The 23,438-nt window shown below is 40.3% G+C and overlaps 1 protein-coding gene across 3 annotated transcripts in view; it reads right to left on the reverse strand.

The window, feature by feature from the left end:
* ZNF638 (zinc finger protein 638) overlaps nucleotides 1-11,372 on the reverse strand; it is a 167,129-nt gene extending 155,757 nt beyond the window's left edge. For all 3 annotated transcript variants that reach the window (XM_074398572.1, XM_074398569.1, XM_074398567.1), the window contains exon 1: nucleotides 11,275-11,372. The gene's annotated coding sequence lies outside the window, so the exon portion shown is untranslated. The remainder of the gene's footprint in view (nucleotides 1-11,274) is intronic.
* Nucleotides 11,373-23,438: the final 12,066 nt, after the last annotated feature.

The following is a 23,438-nucleotide window of genomic DNA, read 5'->3' on the forward strand; positions in this document are numbered from 1 at the left end:
AATTAGCTAAGCCTGTAGTCCCAGCCACTTGGGAGGCTGAAGTAGAAGGACTGCTTTGAGCCCAGGAGTTAGAGGCTGCAGTGAGCTATGATTGCACCAAGGCATTCCAGCCTGGGCAACAGAGTGAGACCCTGTCTCTTAAAAAAAAAAAAAAAAAAAAAAAAAAAGACAATCTACTGCTTCAATAGCTAAAGAAATCAACGAGACTACTAGTCTACAACAAACTAGCAATACATGCAGTGAGAAAAAAACACAGTAACACTTTGGTTAAGTGATTATAAAATATCACTTAGAGGTACCCAAATTTTGGATCCAATGATGTTAATATTTATACAATTCATAGTACTGGTAATGATAAGACATTTGCAGATGACAAAAGAGTAAATAATATTTCCATACCACTGAGTAAACAGAATTCAGTGACATGGAACTAACCAGAGAAAATCTTTTAAAGTGAAACAGTGTTGAAGAATGGAATGCATATAGGTTTATTTCTGGGTTCTTTGTTCTGTTCCATTGGTTTATGTATCTGTTTTCATGCACTTACCATGCTTTCTTGATTACTATAACCTTTTAATGAAGTCGGGAAGTATAATGCCAACAGCTTTTTTCTTACTCAAAATTGCTTAGGTTACTGAAGTTGCTTAAGGTTACACTCAAGTTTCATGATTGTGTTTTCTATTACTGTTAAAAATGCCACTGAAATATTGATACACATAACATCAAATCCATAGATAAGTTTGGATAATATGGTACTTTGACAATATTAGTTATCCTAATGTAATATGTTTCCATTTATTTGCGTCTACTTCAATTTCTGTCATCAGTATTTTATTTAGTAGATAGATTTTTATCTAGATTGGTTAAATTTATTTTCATTAAATTTCCTATTTAAAAAAAAAGAAAATAGGATGCATATTTGTTAGAATAAAGGCCAAGCTGCTATAACAAAGGTTCCAAAATAAGATGGCTCAAATAAGATCAAAGTTTCTTTCTTTCTCAATTACCTGTCTAGACATAGGCTAGCAACTTTGTTCTATGATGCTGTTTATGCATCCCAGTTCCTTCTATCTTGTTGCTTGATTCCCCCAACTGCATGGTTGAAGTTCGCATACTACATATGTGTGCCTTCCAGCCCATGTGAAGGGAGAGCATTCCTAGTGCATCTAAAGCACACATTCTCAACAAGGCCAGCATCATCCCCAAGGGGAAAAAAAGGTGGTTCCCTGGGGGAATAGAAGTAAAAACATTTTAGTTTTTTATGGATAAAGCACAGATATATACATACAGGGCACAAACAGGTATACAGTATATTTGTGGCATTAAAATTTCAAGGAAGCAATTAGGGAATAAAAGTCGAAAAAGGCTCCTTATGGGAGCAATAATGAAAAATGATTAAGAAACTGTTTTAAAGGCAATTACCAGAAGGTGCACACATCACTTCTGCTCCCAAGAACTTAGTCACAAAAATAAACCTAACTGCAGGGAAGCCAGAAATAGATCCTCAAGCTGGGTGTCCATTTGCCCAGATTAAATTCAGCTTCTCCCCCATAAAAGCCTCTTTGGAGGTTTGCTTGAGTGTTCCCATAACATGATAGAGCAAATAAGCCAAGAAACCATGATGGAAACAGCAGTGTCTCTTATGACCAATCCTTGGAATACACACAATGCCATTTCTACCATTGTATATACCAGTGTACAGACCAATCCCCATACAACCTGGGAGAAGACTATACAAGGGTGTGAATACCAGGAGGCTAAATCTGGAGATAATCTAGGAGACTGGCTCTTTTTTTGAAAGTATAATGAGAAGTTCCCCACTTTGTAGAAATGGAAAACCATTCTCGTTAAATTCTGGTTGTGCTCCAAGCCCCTGATGAAATGTTTAACTTCCCAGCCAGAATTCATTGCTTCTTCTTTTCTGATTCTACATCACACTATTTCCACCTCTGGTACTGCACCTATCATGTTGTATAATCCTTCACTATGTTCAAGGCTGCATCCCAAATGAGAACACAGGACTGAGGCTTACTGATGTTGATGCTCTCCAAGCTTAGGCCAGTGTAAATTGCAAAAATATTGCCAGTTGCTGTCAATATTTATTGGTAGGGAACCCATTCTGGGACCAAAATAAGAAGCTTTCTAAATTACTATCTATTTCGAGGGGGATGTGGGAATGGTTAATGGGTACAAAATAAGAATAAAAAATAGTGAATAAGACCTACTATTTGATAACACAATAAGGTGACTACAGTCAATAATAACAATTGTATATTTTTAAATAACTTGAAAGTAATTGAATTGTTTGTAACTCAAAGGATAAATGCTTAAAGGAATGAACAATGCTATTCTCCATGATGTACTCATTTCACTTCTTACATGCCTATATCAAAACATCTCATGTACCCCATAAATATATATCCCTACTATGTACCCACATTTTTTAAACAAAATATAAAAATAATCTATTTCACTCATCACTGATTTGTCATGTGAACCTAAACAATTTGCTTAAAACAAGCAAGCAACCTAGCAAACAAAACAAACCCGGAATACAAGTTCATTCATTTCAATGATGCATATAATTTCCCTGTCAACCAGAATTTTTGCATAGATAATTTTACATAGGAAAGCAAATTAAAATCTACACTTTTCTAGATGAGTATTGCAGGGGAAAATGTGTGCTTCACTGGAAAACTTTTAAGCTTTATTTATATCAGTCACACTCTTCCAGATTATCTGATTGTAGCCTTTCATTGCTGTTGAATGATTTTACCTTTCTAATTTCTACTGAAAAAAAAAAAAACTAATAGCAAAGCAAAATAACATTTGTCTCTAGGCATGTAAATTCTGCCTGGTGGAGGTTCAACTGATGTCTCTCCTCCACTATGTAAGAAGCCATTGCTGCCTTCATTTGTGACTCATTTCAATATTCTTGATTTATAAATGTATCTGTTCTTTAGATTGTCCCTTTGAAATTGTTGTAACATCTTACTGGTTCCTTCATTTAATTAGTGAGTTAAATAAAATCTTTAACACATGTTTATCTTCTGCATGTATGAGAATCATGATTTTACCTGTCTTTGAAAATTATCTTCTAACAGTACATATATCCAGAACAAGACGGATTGGGTGATCTTAACCAAAGTGAAAAAGCACAAACTGCAGAGTTACACAATGTTTTAAGACACAATAATACATGTATATGTGTTCAACCATCATAATGTAAGCAAAGAACATAAGGCCAGAAATAAATAAGGGAAAGAGATAAGGACAGGTTCTAAATATTTATTATTTATTTACTTACTCACCAGGTTGGAATGCAATGCCGCAATCATGGCTCACTGCAGCCTCAACCTCCTGAGCTTTAGTGATCTTTCTGTCTCGGCTTCTTGAGTAGCTAGGACTTAATTTTTTTGTAGAAATGAGGTCTCGCTATGTTGCCTGGACTGTTCTCAAACTCCTAGGCCCAGGTGATTCTCCCACCTCAGCCCCCCAAAGTGAGCCACCATGCCTGCCTATATGTTAATTGCTTAGATCAGCACTGTCCAATATAATTTTTTGCAATGACGAAAATGTTCCAGACCTGCAATGTCGAATATAGTAGCCACTATCCACATGTGGGTGTTGAGCATTTGAAATGCAGTTAGTGTGACTAAGAAATGAATTTTTAATTTAACTTAATGTTTTTTTTTAATTTAACTTAATCTTAATTAATTTAGATTTAAATAGCTACATGTGGCTAATGTCTACCGTACATACAACACAGGAATAGGCAGATAACTATGAAAGGGAAAACTGCTAAACTCAGAAAAATGGGGAATGTAGGCTTCTCAAGCTCTTTGATCCAAAGACCTATGTATTTTAAAAGTACTGAGACTTTAAAGAACTTTTGTTTACATAGGTCTAACTATCAATATTTATTGTCTTAAGAAAAACAGAAATATAAAATTATTAGTCCATTTAAAAATAATAAACTCACTTTTATGAAAAATAACTATTTATTTTTTTAAATTAGTGATAAGAGTGGCACTGTTTTACATGTCTGCCTTTGGCCTACTACAATATCCTATCACCTCTGGAAAACTCCACTGTATACTCACGAGAAAAAGCCAAACACCACATTAGTGTTAGTATGAAATGGGTCTCAGGAGCCCCAATCCATAGTTTGAAAACAGCTCATCTGGACATGGTTTACTCATACAAAATGTTTGGATACACCCTTTCCCAGGGCCTTGCTCCAGTCCTGTTGCTGCCAGGTGACCATCTCAGTTCCATAGCAGGACAGAGTCACTGACCTCCAGGTTACCAGTAGAGGGCATGAATAAGGCACCAGGCAGAAGGGTAAGTGAAAGCCTATTTATTAAACTGTGGGGCCCTATGCTCCTGTGCAGAAAAGAGTTCACAGAGCACGCCTAACTACTATGCTTTCAAAGTCTTACTTGCAAGCTTGGACCATGGCTGGTGTCTAGGAACTTAGATTTCAGGAAGGTTCCCACCACTCCCTAACTGATAAGAGTGGCTCACTGCGCCTAAACAGTGTAAAAATGTAAGAATAGTGGTTTATGCAGAGCACCTGATTTCCTGCTGGGAGTCAGGAATGTTGGCAAATGCTAGGCAGAGGGTGCCTATGTGACCTGCACCCAGTTGTAACCTTGGGCACTGAGTCTAAGGAGCTTCCCTGGTAGATGACATTTCACGTATGTGGTTACAACCATTCAGCACATCCTGTGGAACTCCACTGAAACAGAACCAGAGTGCTTGTGCCTGGTTTCCTCCAGACTTCACTCCATGTACCTTTTCCCTTTGCCAATTTTGTTTTGTAACCTATCACTGTAATGAGCCATAGCTGTGAGTATGACTATATGCTGAGTCCCGTATGTCCTCCGAGTGAATCACTGAACCTGAGGGTGGCCGTGGGGACTCTCAACACATTGCCATTCCCTGACCCTACTCCCAGGATTACAGCCTACACTGCATTGCCCTAAAAAGCCAAATAAAGAGAAAGACTACAGAAGGCAGAAACAATGAAGGAAACAAAAGAAAACTCCAAACACAAAACTTGCAATTAATATCTTTAAAAAGATATTAAAATATATTACACTCATAAAACCAGGATGCTCTGAAAATAAGCAGAGAAAAAGAAACAGCTCTACAAAATTAAAAATATGATGAATAAAATGAAATACTGAACAGAAGGGTTAGAAGACATTGAAAAAATCACACAGAGAAAGCAAAACAACAAAAAGAGAAAAATGAAAAATAAAAGAGAGATGATAAGAAAATTAAAGGATCAATCCAGGTGGTCTAAAATCCAACTAAAGAAAAAGAAAACAGAGTATATGGAAAGGAATAAATTATTAAAGTTCATCAAACTAGGGGAAAATGGGAGAGGTCTTCGGGTTAAAATGGCCCATCAACCGCAGAGCATAACGAATGAAAAAAGAATCACACCAGGGACACAAAATCATAAACTTTCAGAAAACCAGAGACAATATACTAAAAAGTTTTCGGAAAGGAAAAACAACCCATATAAAAAGAAACAGGAAACTTAATGATATCAGATTTCTTAACAGCAACACTAACAGCAGACACAATAGAATGAAATCTTTAAAATGCTAAGGAAAAACTTAGACTTTATACTCAGCCAAACTATAATTCAAATGTAAGGGGAGAATAAAGACATTTCTAAGATATGCAAGGACTTAGAAAATTTATCTTTTCTTAGAAAGTAACTGGACTAAGTGTTTTAGCAAAATGAGGAAACCAGATTCATTATCTAGGTAACAGAGGGTCCAAATTAGGAGAAATTCGGTGAAGGAAAGTCCCAGGATGACAGCTATGCAAACCCAAACAATTTTATCTTCTAGGTCCTCTATTCAGAGTTCACTTTAACTATCATATTTTTAATTTCATAGAGCTCTTTCTTGTTTTTTTTCTTTCTTTCTTATTCTTTTATGGTATCTTTTTATAGCAACCTGTTCTTATTTTATAGGTGTAATCTCTTTTCTTATCTCTTATCTCTTTAAAGATATTAATCTTTAGTTTTGTTGCAAACCTAGAACCAGACCAGATTAGAGTATGAAAAATGGGAGCAATAGGAAGGAAGTGTTAAGGAAAAAAATGGCACTGATAAATCCTTGCATTTGTTGGCCCATTGGCTGGCATTGTAGCATTTGGAAAAAATTAACCATGGGATGAAAGAAAATTAGGTAAATTAGTTTATCATTTGCAATCTACCCATCTGACAAAGGGCTGATATCCAGAATCTACAAAGAACTAAAACAGATTTACAAGAAAAAAACAAACAAGCCCATCAAAAGTGGGCAAAGGACATGAACAGACACTTTACAAAAGAAGACATACAGAGGCCAACAAACATATGAAAAAAATGCCCATCATCACTGGTCATTAGAGAAATGCAAATCAAAACTACATTGAGATACCACCTCATGCCAGTTAGAATGGCGATCATCAAAAAATCTGGAGACAACAGATGCTGGAGAGGATGTGGAGAAATAGGAACACTTTTACATTGTTGGTGGGAGTGTAAATTAGTTCAACCATTGTGGAAGACAGTGTGGCGATTCCTCAAGGACCTAGACATAGAAATCCCATTTGACCCAGCAATCCCATTACTGGGTATATATCCAAAGGATTATAAATCATTCTACTATAAGGACACATGCACACGAATGTTCATTGCAGAACTGTTTACAATAGTAAAGACCTGGAACCAACTCAAATGCCCATCGACGATAGACTGGACAGGGAAAATGTGGCACATATACACCATGGAATACTATGCAGCCATCAAAAATGATGAGTTCATGTCCTTTGTAGGGACATGGATGAACCGGGAAACCATCATTCTCAGCAAACCGACACAAGAACAGAAAATCAAACACCGCATGTTCTCACTCATAGGCGGGTGTTGAACAGTGAGAACACATGGACACAGGGAGGGGAGCACTACACACTGGGGTCTGTAGGGGGGAAATAGGGGAGGGACAGCGGGGGGTGGGGAGTTGGGGAGAAATAGCATGGGGAGAAATGCCAGATATAGGTGATGGGGAGGAAGACAGCACATCACACTGCCATGTGTGTACCTATGCAACAATCTTGCATGTTCTTCACAGGTACCCCAAAACCTAAAATGCAATTTTTAAAAATGAGATGAAAAAAAAATTATCATTTGGCTCAAAGGCTAGTCATGTTTACCTGGTCATAATAATATAAAACCTAACTACTAATTTAACAAAAAATTATGATAGAATCTAAATTGGGAGAATGGAAGGATATAAAATAAAAAGAGAATAAAGAGTTAAATCCTCACATTATCAATTCTTAATTTATAAAAAATACCTAAAATATTTAAGTCAAGAAGTGGTTATAAAGTATACTTTTTAGAAAGACAGAGGTAAATACTAGAAGAAAAAGTTAAAGGACCTGAAAGTGTTGGACATGAAAATGTTTGCCTTCAAAGAGAGAAACAGAATAAGGAGAAATTAACAAGTGTCTTGTATTTTTGCAGTAAATCTTCAAGAACTGCTTTATTTGTTCAATCATGTACATGTATTACTTTGACTTGAAAGAAAAAAGGTTTAAATAATTTAATGATTATTTAGACTAGAAGATTTTACAACACCTTACCTCATGCTTAAGTATTCTAAGTGATTTCTTTTTGACACAGCAGGAGTGTTGTACCCAATATCCCAACCACAAAGAAAACTCTTACTTTGTCTCTTCAAGGTCCATCTTCTTTTCTTTTTTTTTTTTTTTTCTTTTTTTTTTTTTGAGACAGAGTTTCACTCACTCTGTCACTCAAGCTGGAATGTACTGGCATAATCTTGGCTCACTGTAATCTCCCCCTCCCAGATTCAAGCGATTCTCCTGCCTCAGCCTCCCAAGTAGCTGGGACTACATGCATGCACTACCACGCCTGGCTAATTTTTGTATTTTTATTAGAGACAGGGTTTCACCATGTTTGCCAGGTTGATCTTGAACTCCTGACCTCATCAGGTAATCCAACCACCTCAGCCTCCCAAAGTGTTAGGATTACCAGCATGAGCCACCGCCCCGACAGGCTAACCTCTTTTCTTTTATTCTCTTTCTTTGCTAATTACTTTTCAGGGGGAAAAAAAAAAAAAAAAAAAACTTTCATTAAGGAAGTTGTCTGTGTATTGGTAAGAAAAGATCTCTCAGATACATTTTCAAGTGGAAAAAGCAGTGGGAAAAAACTGCAAATACATATAAGAAGGGGAAATGTAAACCTGTTTTCACTTTCATAGGTATAAAATATCCTGGAAGGAAAAGCAATAAACTAATAATAATGAACGATTACCCAGGGCATGCAAATTGTCAGAATGAGAAATGAGAAGAAGAGAAATGGGAAAGAGGGAGACTTTACATTGTATATCTTTTTACATTTCTTTCTTTCTTTTTTTCTTTTATTTTTATTTTTTCTTTTTTACACCCTCTGAAACTTTTAAAACTTTTTAATTTTTAACCCTGTGAAATTATTGCCTACTCAAATAACTTTTATTAAAAATTTTAAGTCATTTCTTTATCTTGGTTCAAAATTCAAATATTTTCAAAAATTATTTTCAGAAACTTGGGAAATAACGAAAATAAAGAAAATGATACTCCAAAGCAGGGGAAACAAAGATACTTTACTGATTCAAGCTGTGAATCCTGTTACCCAAGAGAACCTTGGCAAAGATTTCAAACTGTAAAATTTTGCACATGTAAGTCAGAAGTGAGGGGACTGAACGTTCATACAAAAACCACAGCTCCTACAAGAATGTAGTAAGGAAAATGTTGAGGCCTTAGCTGGGGGGGCGTGGGTGGGGGGGCAGTGCTTTTAGTAATGGCACATCGCTGAGAGATAACAGAAAGACTAACGTTATCGAGACTTCACAATTTTCATGCCATTTTTAAAAAAATCACAGCATTTAATGTTAGTGGTCATGACATTCAAAATTACTAAAGCATTTTATCATTACATCCATTTATTGAAGGAGAAAACGCCATAATATTAATAGTTTCTGGTGGTGCTGACATTTCAATGGAGAAATAAATTTTTAATACAACCTATACGCCCTCCCATCCATCCACACACACCCAGAATTGCACATTTGACACTATTAACACTATTCCAAATTTGGAACCCGGGAGTGTGCTTGTGGATGAAAGCATACCTAAGCAAATTTGGGAAAAAAAATAATTCTTCAAAATTGATGACCAAAAACAAAATAAGAAAGCTCAAAACTTATTTAGAAAACAAAAGTGTCAATGTACATTAAAATGATTATCCTGATGTGGAAAATTATTTTGGATGAGATACAGCAAAACCATACAATCCACCAAATCATTATGAACACAAGGCACTTTTTAAAATGAGCAGTCCCCAACAAATTCCTTAAACCATTTTATTCTCATAAATCAGCACTAAATAAGTTTTCCTGGCCACCAAAAAACTTCTCCAGAGGCAAAAGGCATGCACTTTGTAGTTCCTCCTCAGTATACAACATTAAATACAAAGACGCTAAGAATCCAACGGACTAAAAAACAATACTCAAATCCTTGAAGCATATGTAAAAGATTCACAGAAAGGCTAAATTAGGGATGCTTTTTGATTTTACAAGACAATTTACAGTAACACTGGCAATTTTAAAAAAAAATTAAAGTACTTAAGTTTTCCCTAGTTACTGAATAGAGCAGCATTATTTCCCAACATCCTAGTAAGAACAATTACAGTATTCTACAATCCCTCCGTATGCCTTCATTTTTAAAAAATCCATAACCTTCCAATGCTCAGAATTCTGGCCGCAGAGGATAAGTCACAGCACCTCTTTTTCAAGCCAGCAATCCTTTTCCTAGTCCTTACGGAGTAAGAAATAGGCACTCCTTTTCCAGTCAAACTAAACCAGGGGCCTGGGAAAGGGCAAAGCAAGCTGAAACAATGTCACCAGAACTTGGACCTGGAAACCAGAGCCAAGAAGGATGACATAACACTAGAGTGTTCCGCTTCTGCAAAATGTCTATCATTCTCTCCACTCCCGGAGGCTCTCAGCAGCTCACACAAACGCCACAAAGATTGGGAGAAGGCAGTACAGCACTGGTATTCATTTGTATCAAGAAAGAGCAATTCGCTTCATTATTCCGAGCGTCTGTCGCAGTCTGCTCCATCCAAAGGACTGGAGGCAGACTTAGGCAAGAAGGATGAAAAGAAATAGCTGATGCTGCTATGAAGTGACCCCCAGATGGGGACGTGAGCAGTGTCCCTTGTGACTCTCGGAACATCCAAATCGCTGCAATAAACAGCCAGGCCAGCAGGACAGCCTCTCCCACGCTGGGGACAGCCCGAAGCCCGCAGCACTAGGGCTGACTTTCCTTCCGATAAGTGGATGGGGGCGGAAGGGGGGGTGGGGCCCGAGTTATTTACACCACTCCTAAGCAAAGTGGAAAAACAAAAACAAAAACAAAATCCTTCAAAACTGATAATTCAAAACAGTGCGTGGCTACTCTATTCTTCCGTACTATGAGAAAATTTTTTTCTTTCTTTTTCTTTTTTAGGACCACTGCAGCTGGGTCGGGCGGTAGGGGAGAGAGAGTGGATTAACTCTGAGGAATTTCTCTCATGAAAGAAAGCTATTACCATACAATAAGAAGCTCAAAACTTATTACTTAGAGGGGGCATAGGGGGTCAATGTTGCATTCCTATGACTACTCTGACATCAAAAACTATTTTTGGATGAGACAGAGCATATTATGCAATTCTACAATGGTAATTTTTTTTACAAGAGTAATCTTTAAAAACAGCTGGAGCTGGTCCAAGCGATTTCACCGACACAGAAGTCACGTTGCGCCCCCTCAGCCCACAGCTCCCAGATACCCTGCAGTGTGAGGGATCATTCAAGAACCGCGGTCTCCCCAGACCCGTGCGCACAGCGTGGCGCGTCCACTGAGCTTGCACAGACTCGCCGGAGGCGCTGCCACTGCGAGGCCGAGTCAAGTGTCCGGGAGAGCGCCGGCCGGGCCAGGCGTTCTGCTGCTATTCGCTGCAGATCCACCAGCACACCCGCCCATGCAACTGAGAGCTAAAGACGGGTTTGGGGAGTGACAGTCACGAGGGAAATCCAGACCCCAATCCAGCGACGCGGGGACGCCAGTGTGCGGCGCCCTGCTGGCCCGCCCCTTCCTGCCCACCCACCTCCAACTGCCCCAGAGCAAGGGCGAGGGCGGGAGGTATGGGGCAAAGACAGCGCTCACCGCTTCAGCGGGTCAGACACCTGCGGTGCCCCGGCAGTAGCGGAATCCGAGCTCGGCGCGACAGCCCGGGCTGCCGCCGGGTTGGTTCTCCCCGCAGCAACGCCGTCCCGGGGCATCGCAGAGGCGCGCGCGACTCTCTGCGCGCCCCACACGCCTCGCACGCCGCGGCTTGAGCCTCAGGGCGCAGGACTCCGCGCGGCGGGGCCCGCCTACCTCCGAGCCAGCCAATGGACACCGAGCGCGGGAAGCCGGGGGCGGGCCTTTCTGCCGCCGAGTAACGCAGCAGGCTCCGCGGTCCTACGCGCCCGCCCTCCCGCAGCACCCGGAGCCGGTCTGGGATTGGGGGAGCACCTTCCTCAAACAGAAGGTCTGTGAAGCCTAAGGTATTCGATACGGGCTACTGCTTTTGTGGGGGTCTTTCTGCACTTTTTAAAACTAATAATTTCTTCGCCCGCTGTTTACAAAACACCTATTGAGGGCCAGCCATAGTGCTTGTAAACACATGGGAATGAGAAAAACCTGGTCGGGAGCGGTGGCTCACGCCTGTAATCCCAGCACTTTGGGAGGTCGAGGCGGGCGGATCACAAGGTCAGCAGTTTGAGACCAGCCTGCCCAGCATGGTGAAACTCTGTCTCTACTAAAGATACAAAAAAATTAGCCGGGCGTGGTGGCGGGCGCCTGTAATCTCAGCTACTAAGGGGGCTGAGGCAGGAGAATCACCTGAACCCGGGAGATGAAGGTTGCAGTGAGCCGAGATCGCGCCACTGCACTCCAGCCTGGGCAATAGAGCAATACTCTGCCTCAAAAAAAAGAAAGAAAAGAAAAAGCTTCCACTTTCGAGGATCCCCCAGTCATTCCGGTGGATGAGCAGATATGAACACAAGTAAATTAGGGGAGCCCACATAAGGCACATTCCAACATCAAATGACATGTTGTAGCAGTGGCGCCTGCCGGTGGTCCCGGGATGAACCTGTTTTGAGTTAGGACACACCCCAGAGAACAGCTCCTCTATTTCTCTGTCCGCTTCACCTAAACCTGGCAAAGCAGGCACGCAGGGAGGAGTCCAGACAGGTGATAGGATATCATTTTCTAATTTAAGGAACACAGAAAAAGGAACAAGGGAAAAACTCGGGAGGATGAGCTGCAGTGAGTCATAATCGAGCCATTTCACTCCAGTCCAGTGACAAAAAAAAAAAAAAAAAAAAAAAAGGCTTGTTGTGATGTGGGGCAGGGTGTGGGGGACGAGGAGATTTCAGTCAGAGGACAACTAAGAGATTTGTTACCATGGAATTCTGGGGGCCATGATTCGCAATGGAGAACAATCCACATTCGTTTTCTTTTCTTCAACTTTTAACTTCAGGGGTACATGTGCAGAACGTGCTCATTTGTCACATAGGTATACATGTGCCATGGTGGTTTGCTGCACCTATCAACCCGTCATCTAGGTTTTAAGCCCCACGTACATTCAGTGCTTCTCCTAATGCTCTCGCTCCCCTTGCCCCCAACCCTCAACAGACCCCAGTGTATGTTGTTCCCCTCCCTGTGCCCATGTGTTCTCAATATTCAACTCCCACTTATGAGTGAGAACATACAGTGTTTGGTTTTCTGTTCATGTGTTAGTTTGCTGAGGATGATGGCTTCTAGCCTCATCCATGTCCCTGCAAAGGACATGATCTCATTCTTTTTTATGGTTGCATAGTATTCCATGGTGTATACAGTATGTATCACATTTTCTTTATCTGGTCTATCATTGATAGGCATTTGGGTTGGTTCCAGGTCTTTGCTATTATAAGTAGTGCTGCAATAAACATACGTGTGCATGTGTCTTTATAGTAGAATGATTTATATTCCTTTGAGTATATACCCAGAAATAGGATTGCTGGATCAAATGATATATCTGGTTCTAGATCCTTGAGGAATCGCCACACTGGTCTTCCACAATGATTAAACTAATTTACATTTCCACCAACAGTGTTGTGCAATCTTATTTCTAAGTTATTCTGGCCCATTGGTCTATGTGTCTGTTCTTGTACCAGTACCATTCTGTTTTGTTTACTGTAGCCTTGTAGTACACCTTGAAGTTAGGTAGTGTGATGCCTCTAGCTTTGTTTCTTTTTGCTTAGGATTGTCTTGGCTATTTGGGCTCTTTTTTGGTTCTGTATGAATTTAAAATAGTTTTTTCTAATTCTGTGAAGAATGTCAATGGTAGTTTAGTGGGATTAGCATTGAATCTACAAATTACTTTGGGCAATATGGCCATTTTCACAATATTGATTCTTCCTATCCATGAGCATGGAAAGTTTCCCCATTTGTTTGTGTCCTCTCTGATTTCTTTGAGAAGTGGTTTGCAGTTCTTGAAGAGGTCCTTCATTTTCCTTGTTAGCTGTATTCCTAGGTATTTTTTTATTTTTGTAGCAATTTTGAATGGGAGTTCATTCATAGTTTGGCTCTGCTTGCCTATTGTAGGTGTATGGGTATCCTATTGATTTTCGCACATTGATTTTGTATTCTAAGACTTTGAGGAAGTTGCTAATCAGCTTAAAAAACTTTGGGGCTGAGACAGTGGGGTTTTCTAGATATAGGATCATATCATCTGCAAAAAGATAATTTGATTTCCTCTCTTTCTGTTTGAATACACTTTATTTTTTTCTCTTGCCTAATGGCCCTAGCCAGAACATCCAAAACTATGTTGAATAGGAATGGTGAGAGAGGGCATCTTTGTCTTGTGCTGCTTTTCAAGGAGAATGCTTCCAGCTATTGCCCATTCAGTATGGTATTGGCCATGGGTTTGTTATATATGGCTCTTATTATTTTGAGGTGTTTCTTCAATACCTAGTTTATTGAGAGTTTTTTTTTTTTTTTTTTTTTTTTTTTTTTTTTTTTTTTTTTTCAGAATGCGATCCAAGATGATCACTAGCAGCTCGGGATTGTAGCTCCCAGTGAAAACGCAAAGAACGAGAGGACGCCACACCTTCACATGAATTCTTGTTGCTCACGCACCAGGAGATTCCCAGCGGAGGAGCCCCACGGGTCGCCAGCGCGACTCTTGTGACCAGCGAGGCGGTTTTGCCGGTGCCTCGGAGCGTCAGTTCTTGGTGCAGAGTCAGAAAAGCACCATCAATCTTAATGCCGCTGATTTAGTCGGCGCAGTGGGTTGCTCAGATTTTGGCACTGAGAATCAATAATTTGGACGTCCACTCGGAAACCCAATTACAAAGACAATAATTATAAAGACCACAGATGGATAAATCTACAACAAAGGGAAGGAAACAGTCAAAAAAGGCTGAGAATACCCAAGATCAGAATGCCTCTTCCTCAGCAGGGGATCACAGTTCCTCATCAGCAACGAAACAAGGCTTGATGGAGAACGAGTGTGTTCCAATTACAGAAGCAGGCTTCAAAACGTGGATAATAAGAAACTTCTGTGAATTAAAAGAACTTGTTCTAACACAATCTAAAGAAACTAAGAACTTTGAAAAAAGGTTTGACGAAATGTCAACAAGAATACAAAATTTAGAGAGGAAAATAAGTGAATTGATGGAGCTGAAAAACACAATACGAGAACTACGTGAAGTATGCACAAGTTTTAACAGCCGAATTGATCAAGCAGAAGAAAGGATATCAGAGGTCGAAGACCAACTCAATGAAATTAAACTAGAAGACAAGATTAGAGAAAAAAGGATAAAAAGGAATGAGCAAAGTCTCCAAGAAATATGGGACTATGTGAAAAGACCTAATCTACGCTTGATAGGTGTACCTGAATGTGACGAAGAGAACGAATCCAAGTTGGAAAATATGCTTCAGGATATTATTCGGGAAAATTTTCCCAATTTAGTAAGGCAGGATAATATTCAACTCCAGGTAATACAGAGAACACCACAAAGATATTCCTCAAGAAGAGCAACTCCAAGGCACATAATCGTCGGATTCACCAGGGTTGAAATGAAGGAGAAAATACTAAGCAGCCAGAGAGAAAGGTCAGGTTACCCACAAAGGGAAGCCTATCAGACTTACAGCAGATCTCTCAGCAGAAACCCTACAAGCTAGAAGAGAGTGGGGACCAATATTCAACATCCTTAAAGAAAAGAACTTTCAACCAAGAATTTCACATCCAGCCAAACTAAGCTTCATAAGTGAAGGAAAAGTAAAGTTTTTTGTGAACAAGCAAGCACTCAGAGAATTCATCACCACCAGGCCTGCTTTACAAGAGCTTCTGAAAGAACCAATACACATAGAAAGGAACAAACAGTATCAGCCTTTCTAAAAAATACGAAAAAGTAAAGAACATCAATATAATGAAGAATTTACATCAACTAACGGGCAAAATAGCCAGCTAATATTAAATGGCAGTATTAAACTCGCATATATCATTATTAATTCTAAATTTAAATTGACTAAATTCCCCAATTCAAAGACAGACAGCCAATTTGGACAAAAAACTAAAACCCATCGGTATGCTGCATCCAGACCCATCTCACATTCAAGGATACACAAATACTCAAAACAAGGGATGGAGATAGATTTACCAACCAAACAGAGAGCAAAAATAAATAAATAAAAAGCAGAAGTTACAATTTTTGCCTCTGATAAAATAGTCTTTAAATCAACAAAGATCAAAAGAAGCAAAGAAGGACATTATATAATGATAAAAGAATCAACGCAACAACAAGAAGAGCTAAAGATCCTAAATATATACGCACCCAATACAGGAATACCCAGACATACAAGACTTATAAAGAGACTTAGACTCCCACACAATAATAGTGGGAGACTTCAACATTAATATTAGACAGATCAATGAGACAGAAAATTAACAGCGATATCCAGGACTTGAACTCAGATCTGGAACAAGTAAACGTAATTAACATTTATAGAACTCTCCACTTTACACAAAATATACACTCTTATCAGTACCACATCATATCAACTTAGAAGTTTAAACGAAATGTTGGTTGGCTCCTTGTTTGTTATTCTCTTCCCTCATTTTTTTTCATGTCTCCATTATTAAGGACAATTATAGGCATACCCATATTTAGACTGCATTCTAGCCCGGGCAACAAAGCAATACCCCCATTCTCTCTCTCTCTTCTTCTTTCTCTTTCTTCCTCTTCTTTATTTTTTTTCTTATTATTCTTTTTTTTTTTTTTAAAGAAAAAAAAAAGAGTTTTTTGTTTGTTTGTTTGTTTGTTTGTTTGAGACGGAGTTTCGCTCTTGTTACCCAGGCTGGAGTGCAATGGCGCGATGTCGGCTCACCGCAACCTCTGCCTCCCGGGTTCAGGCAATTCTCCTGCCTCAGCCTCCTGAGTAGCTGGGTTTACAGACACGCGCCACCATGCCCAGCTAATTTTTTGTATTTTTAGTAGAGACGGGGTTTCACCATGTTGACCAGGATGGTCTCGATCTCTCGACCTTGTGATCCACCCGCCTCGGCCTCCCAAAGTGCTGGGATTACAGGCTTGAGCCACCGCACCCGGCCCTTATTGAGAGTTTTTAACATGGAAGAATGTTGAATTTTATCAAAGGTCTTCCTGCATGTGGTTTTGGTCTTTAGTTCTGTTTGTGTGATGAATCACATTTGTTGATTTTTGTACATTGAACCAAACTTGCATCCCAGGGATGAAGCCTACTTGATTGTCATGGATAAGCTATTTGATATGCTGCTGAATTCAATTTGCCAGTATTTTTTTTTTTTTTTTTTTTTTTTTTTTGAGACAGAGTCTCGCTCTGTCACCCAGGGTGGAGTACAGTGATGCATTCTCAGCTCACTGAAGCCTCTGCCTCCCAGGTTCAAGTGATTCTCCTGCCTCAGCCTCCTGAGTAGCTGGGATGACTGGTGTGCACCACTGGGCCCAACTAATTGTTTTGTTTTTTTAGTAGAGATGGGGTTTTGCCATGTTGGCCAGGCTGGTCTGAAACTCCTGACCTCAAGTGACCTGCCTGCCTTGGCATCCCAAAGTGCTGGGATTACAGGCATGAGCCTCCATGCCCAGCCTAGTTTACCAGGATTTTGTTGAAGATTTTTGCATCGATGTTCATTAAGGATATTGGCCTTAAGTTTTCTTTTTCTGTTGTGTTTCTGCCAGGTTTTGGTATCAGGATGATGCTGGCCTCATAGAATGAGTAGGGAGGAGTCCCTCCTTTTCAATTTTTTGGAATTGTTTCAGTAGAAATGGTATCAGCTCTTCTTTGTACCTCTGGTAGAACTCAGCTGTGAATCTATCTGGTCCTGGGCTTTTTTGGGTTGGTAGGCTATTTATTACTGCCTTAATTTCAGAACTTATTACTGGTCTATTCAGGGATTCAGTTTCTTCCTGATTCAGTCTTGGAAGGGTGTATTTGTCCAGGAATTTATCCATTTCATCTAGACTTTCTAGTTTATGTGCATAGAAGCATTTATAGCATTCTCTGATAGTTGTATTTCTGTGGGGTTGGTGATGATATCCCCCTTATCTCTGATTGTGTTTGATTCTTCTCTCTTTTCTTTTTTCTTAATATAGATAGTGGTCTTATTATTTTTTTAAAAAAAAAATCAATAAATATCCAAAAAAATAATTAAAAAACCAGCTCCTGGATTTATTGATTTTTTTTTTTTTTTGGAAAGGGTTTTTTAATGTCTCTATCTCCTTCAGTCCAGCTCTGATCTGGGTTATTTCTTGTCTTCTGCTGGCTTTGGGATTTCTTTGCTCTTGGTTCTCTAGTTCTTTTAGTTGAGATGTTAGATAGTTTGTTTGGTTTTTTTGAGACGGAGTTTTCGATCTTGTTACCCAGGCTGGAGTGCAATGGCACAATCTCGGCTCACCACAACCTCCGTCTCCTGGATTCAGGCAATTCTCCTGCCTCAGCCTCCTGAGTAGCTGGGATTACAGGCACGTGCCACCATGCCCAGCTAATTTTTTGTATTTTTAGTAGAGACGGGGTTTCACCATGTTGACCAGGATGGTCTCGATCTCTCGACCTCGTGATCCACCCGCCTCGGCCTCCCAAAGTGCTGGGATTACAGGCTTGAGCCACCGCGCCCGGCGAGATGTTAGATGTTAGATCGTTCTAGCTTTTTGATGTGGACATTTAGCACTAAACATTTCCTTCTTTTTTTTTTTTTTTTTTTTTTTTTTTTTTTTTTTTTTTTGAGACGGAGTTTCACTCTTGTTACCCAGGCTGGAGTGCAATGGCGCGATCTCGGCTCACCGCAACCTCCGCCTCCTGGGTTCAGGCAATTCTCCTGTCTCAGCCTCCTGAGTAGCTGGGATTACAGGCACGCACCACCATGCCCAGCTAACTTTTTTTGTATTTTTAGTAGAGACGGGGTTTCACCTTGTTGACCAGGATGGTCTCGATCTCTTGACCTCGTGATCCACCCGCCTCAGCCTCCCAAAGTGCTGGGATTACAGGCTTGAGCCGCCACGCCCAGCAGTGTGGAGTCTTTTTTGTTAATGATGTTGTCGTTGTTTTGTTTGTTTGTTTGTTTTACTTTTAATAATCAGGCCACTCTACCATGGGGCTTCTGTGGTTTCCTGGGGTTTGCTCCAGACCCTAGTTGCCTCAGTTTTTCCCATACTTGGAGTATCACCAGTAATGACTGCAAAACAGCAAAGACGGCAACCAGCTCCTTTCTCTGGAAGCTCCATCCCAGGGGAGTACTGACCAGTTGCCTGCACCAACACTCCTGTAGGAGGTGGATGGAGACCCCTGTTGAGAGGTCTCACCCAGTCAAGAGGAACAGGATCAGACTTAAAGAAGAAGTCTGACTGCTTTTTGGTAGTAAGTGTGCTGTGTTGGGGGAACTCTTTCCTATCCAGATCATTTGTATCTTCCAAAGCCAGCAGGCTGGAACAGCTGAGTCAAACAAACCACAGAGATGGCAGCTGCCCCTCCACATAGGAGCTCCTTCCCAAGGAGAGATGAGAGCTCTATTGGTAGAATCCAGGCTGGAGTGTCTGAAGCCCCTGAGGGGAAATCCCGTGCAATAAGCAGGAATGGATCAGGGTCCTGCTTAAAGAACCAGTCTGAACAGAATCTAGCAAGGCAGCTGTGCTGTGTTGTGGAAGACTTTTCCTCGTCTGGACCATTTGTATTGTCCAAAGCCATTAGGCTACTACTAGTCTACTACTGAACTGCAGAGATAGTGGCCACCTCTCCCCCAACTAGCATGGCTATAATAAAAAAGATAGATAATAGCTGGTGTTGGCAAGTGTATAGACTCAATTGTATCCCCCTAAGATTCCTGTGGTGAAGTTCTGGCCCCCAATGTGATTGTATTTGAATATAGGCCCTTTAGACAAGTACTTAAGGTTAAATGAGGTCATAAGGGTAAGATCCTAATCCAGTATGACTGGTATCTTTATGAGAGAAGGAAGAGACACCATGGATATGTGCACAGAGAAAAGGCTATGTGAGGACACAATGAGAAGGCAGCCATCTGCAAGCCAAGGAAAGAGCAACCAAATCTTCTCATACCTTGATCTTGGACTTCTAGTTTCCAGAATTGTGAACAAATACATTTCTGATGTTTAAGCCACCCAGTCTGTGGTATTTTGTTTGGCAGCCTTAGCAAACTAATACAGCAAGAATGTGGAGAAATTGGGACCCTTATATACTGTTGGTGGGATTGAAAAATGATACAGCCACTTTGAAAAACAGTCTGGTAGTTACTGAAACAGTTGAACATAGAGTTACATATGACCCAGCAATCTCTGGGATAATGAAATGTTGTAAAATTGTGAAGATAGTTGCACAACTCTGTGAATATACTAAAATTCATGGAATTGTACACGTTCAATGGAGGAATTGTACTTAAATATATCTTGATAAAGATGTTAAAATCAGCCGGGCACGGTGGCTCAAGCCTGTAATCCCAGCACTTTGGGAGGCCGAGGCGGGTGGATCACGAGGTCAAGAGATCGAGACCATCCTGGTCAACATGGTGAAACCCCGTCTCTACTAAAAATACAAAAAATTAGTTGGGCATGGTGGTGCATGCCTGTAATCCCAGCTACTCAGGAGGCTGAGGCAGGAGAATTGCCTGAACCCAGGAGGCGGAGGTTGCGGTGAGCCGAGATCGCACCATTGCACTTCAGCCTGGGTAACAAGAGCGAAACTCCGTCTCAAAAAAAAAAAAAAAAAAAAAGATGTTAAAATCAATACTCAGATTTTACTGAACAAGGGTCAAAGTATATGTGTAGCTCAGATGTGGTGGCTCATACCTGTAATCCCAGCACTTTGGGAAGCCAAGGCAGGCGGATCACCTGAGGTCAGGAGTTCGAGACCAGCCTGGCCAACATGGTGAAACCCCGTCTCTACTAAATACAAAAACTTAGCTGGGTGTGTTGGTGCATGCCTGTAATCTCAGCTACTTGGGAGACTGAGGCAGGAGAATCTCTTGAACCTGGGAGGCAGAGGTTGCAGCTGAGACTGTACCATTGCACTCTAGCCTGGGTGATAAGAGCAAAATTCTGTCTCTCAAAACAAGTATATGTATAAATAGTTCATACATGAAGAAACTCAGAAAAGTTAATTTTGGGGAAATTATTAGCCTTGCTGCAGTGCTAATTGAAAACTACAGAAGAGAATATTGATGGAGTTAAATTGATACAATTATTTATTAGAACAACTGTTTTCAAGAGTGCTATAGCAAAGCATACAATCTATGAAATTATTTATTTTCAGCTAATAATCTACATTTGGGAATATAGTCAAAACTTTTCTTTTTCTTTTTTTTTTTTTTTTTTTTGAGACGGAGTTTCGCTCTTGTTACCCAGGCTGGAGTGCAATGGCGCGATCTCGACTCACCGCAACCTCCGCCTCCTGGGTTCAGGCAATTCTCCTGCCTCAGCCTCCTGAGTAGCTGGGATTACAGGCACACGCCACCATGCCCAGCTAATTTTTAGTATTTTTAGTAGAGACAGGGTTTCACCATGTTGACCAGGATGGTCTCAATCTCTTGACCTCGTGATCCATCCGCCTCAGCCTCCCAAAGTGCTGGGATTACAGGCTTGAGCCACCGCGCCCGGCCAAAACTTTTCAAATACCCAATAATTGGGAAGATACGTAGATACAATAATTGGGATTAAAGTAGCAAATATGAGCTATATTGTAATAATAAATGGAAAAGTATATATAAGATAATGAGAAAAGTAGAATACTAATTAGTTTGCAAATGCTGATGACTGTACATAAGTAAGCCTACATTGTTGAATATAATGAAGATAAATTAGTAAGACATGGTACCAGAATTCCTCTCAGGGAGAAAAAAAAACCTATCTTCATTTGAGAAAAAACCCTGATAAGCTGTTTCAGGTATAAAATGAGACTCTGAAATATGGGTATGAGCAGAAGCCCTGGCAACACAAGAAAAACTGCCCTGCCTAAACCCTGAGAGAAATTAACTTTTGCTCCTGAGAGAGAGAAAAAAATAAAGTGATGAGAAGAGATGAGCCAAGCAAGGAGGAAAGGGGAGAGACAAATCAAGGCGAGAAGTCTGGGTGGTACATAGAAGTAAGGAATAATGGGGAAAGAGTTGAAAAATTGACTTTTATAGAACAAGAGTATCTAATACATAAATTTAAAGTTATTTTTCTAAATTTTAAAATCTCACGAAAGCTTTATGTGAATAGGGTTTTGTGGAAACTGAGGGAAAGGCTGGTGTTGAAGTGGTTGGAACAGTGAAAAGACAGTGCACATGGAAGTAAGGGCTCAGGGATAGAAGGGACAGTTGAAAATAAACCCCTCAGAAATTACTGGTAATCGGACAGGTGTAGCAGCTCATGCCTGTAATCCTAGCACTTCAGGAGGCTGAGGCGGGTGTCTTACTTGAGTCTATTAGTTTGAGACCAGCCTAGACAGCATGTTGAAGTCTTGTTTCTATAAAAAAAATTGGCTAGGCACGTTTCTATAGTCCTAGCTACTAGGGAGGCTGAAGTGGGAGGATCGATTGAGCCAGCAAGGTCGAAGCTGCAGTGAGCTGAGATCATACCACCGTACTACAGCCTAGGTGACAGAGAGCAACCATGTCTCAAAAAAGAAAGAAAGAAAGAAATTACTAGTGATGGTAATCTTTGAAGGGCTATGGACACCGAAATTGGATATCTGGGATGATCTTATTTAGGTTGCAAAGAGAAGGGAGGCTCTAGCTGACATTTTCCTTACATAAGGATAAGAAGATAACATGATGTAAATGTAGATATTTTAAGTTTATGGTATGAATTTTTTTTAATTGCATTTGTTCTAACAACATTGATTCCCATTTACTAACTAAAACAGAATGAATGGATCCTGGTTAAGCTCCTGCCTCAGTGAAATCCAGTGGACAGGATTCAAGTGTACCTGTATGATGAGTAGGAGAAATGGAAATGAATATGTAAGATGTAACAATTTATACTCACTCTCTCTTAGCAGTAAGGTTGGAAGGAATCTAGGTGAGGCCATCCAAATTTAGAGAAATTATTCTTTTTTTTTTTTTTTTTTTTTTTTGAGAAAAGATCTTACTCATTTGCCCAGTTTGGAGTGCAATGGTATACACACAGTTCCCCGTAGCTTTGACCTCCCAGGCTCACTTGATCCTCCCACCTCAGCCTCCTGAGTAGCTGGGACTATAGGTGTATGCCACAATGCCCAGCTAATTTTTGTATTTTTTTAAATAGAGATGGGGTTTTGCCATGTTGCCCAGGCTGGACTTGAACTCCTGGGCTCAAGCAATGTGACCACCTTGGCCTCCCAAAGTGCTAGGATTACAGGCACAAGCCACCATGCCCTGCCAGGAAAATCATTCTAATGTATTCTATGTTGAAGTGTTACTAGAGCAAAAATATGATCAAAAGGGTGGTATGTGAGAAAAATTCTAAAGAAAGAATGTGTAAATGACACTCTCAGGGAGCATTTAGAAGTTCTTAATTGCCCAACTCCAGAATTCATGACTTCTATTGATTTGGCCAGAGGAGGATTACTAAACAGCCCTGATTTACAGATGGCAGGTCTGTGGCACAGGGCCCAGATGTGATTTTCCCAAGGTTATAGAGCAAGCCAAAGGGTGAGTTGAAAATAGAACTGTACCTCACATTCCCATGCGGCTGTATGATAACTTGTGTACTGTCAGCAAAGAGTTGAGGAATGAATGTCCTGGAGAGGTTAGCATAGTTTTATGGCTAAAGGAGTCTTGCTCAATAATTGCA

This window comes from Saimiri boliviensis, chromosome 1 (genome assembly GCF_048565385.1).
Source record: "Saimiri boliviensis isolate mSaiBol1 chromosome 1, mSaiBol1.pri, whole genome shotgun sequence".
In the NCBI taxonomy this organism is placed as follows: domain Eukaryota; kingdom Metazoa; phylum Chordata; class Mammalia; order Primates; family Cebidae; genus Saimiri; species Saimiri boliviensis.